The following is a 586-nucleotide window of genomic DNA, read 5'->3' as shown; positions in this document are numbered from 1 at the left end:
TTTTGAGTTTATTTTTGTGTACAGTGTTAGAAAGTGGTCTAGTTTCATTCTTTTACAAGTGGTTGGCCAGTTTTCCCAGAACCACTTGTTAAAGAGGTTGTCTTTAATGCATTGTATATTCTTGCCTCCTTTGTCAAAGAAAAGGTGTCCATATGTGCGTGGATTTATCTCTGGGCTTTCTATTTTGTTCCATTGATCTATATTTCTGTCTTTGTGCCAGTACCATACTGTCTTGATGACTGTGGCTTTGTAGTAGAGCCTGAAGTCAGGTAGGTTGATTCCTCCAGTTCCATTCTTCTTTCTCAAGATAGCTTTGGCTAATTGAGGTTTTTTGTATTTCCATACAAATTGTGAAACTATTTGTTCTAGCTCTGTGAAGAATACCGTTGGTAGCTTGATAGGGATTGCATTGAATCTGTAAATTGCTTTGGGTAGTATACTCACTTTCACTATATTGATTCTTCCAATCCATGAACATGGTATATTTCTCCATCTATTAGTGTCCTCTTTGATTTCTTTCACCAGTGTTTTATAGTTTTCTATATATAGGTCTTTAGTTTCTTTAGGTAGATATACTCCTAAGTAT

Source organism: Bison bison, unplaced genomic scaffold (genome assembly GCF_000754665.1).
Source record: "Bison bison bison isolate TAMUID 2011002044 unplaced genomic scaffold, Bison_UMD1.0 scf7180017864533, whole genome shotgun sequence".
Classification (NCBI taxonomy): Eukaryota; Metazoa; Chordata; class Mammalia; order Artiodactyla; family Bovidae; genus Bison; species Bison bison.
The sequence above is the reverse complement of the archived record's forward strand: the minus strand, read 5'-3'. Positions refer to the sequence as shown.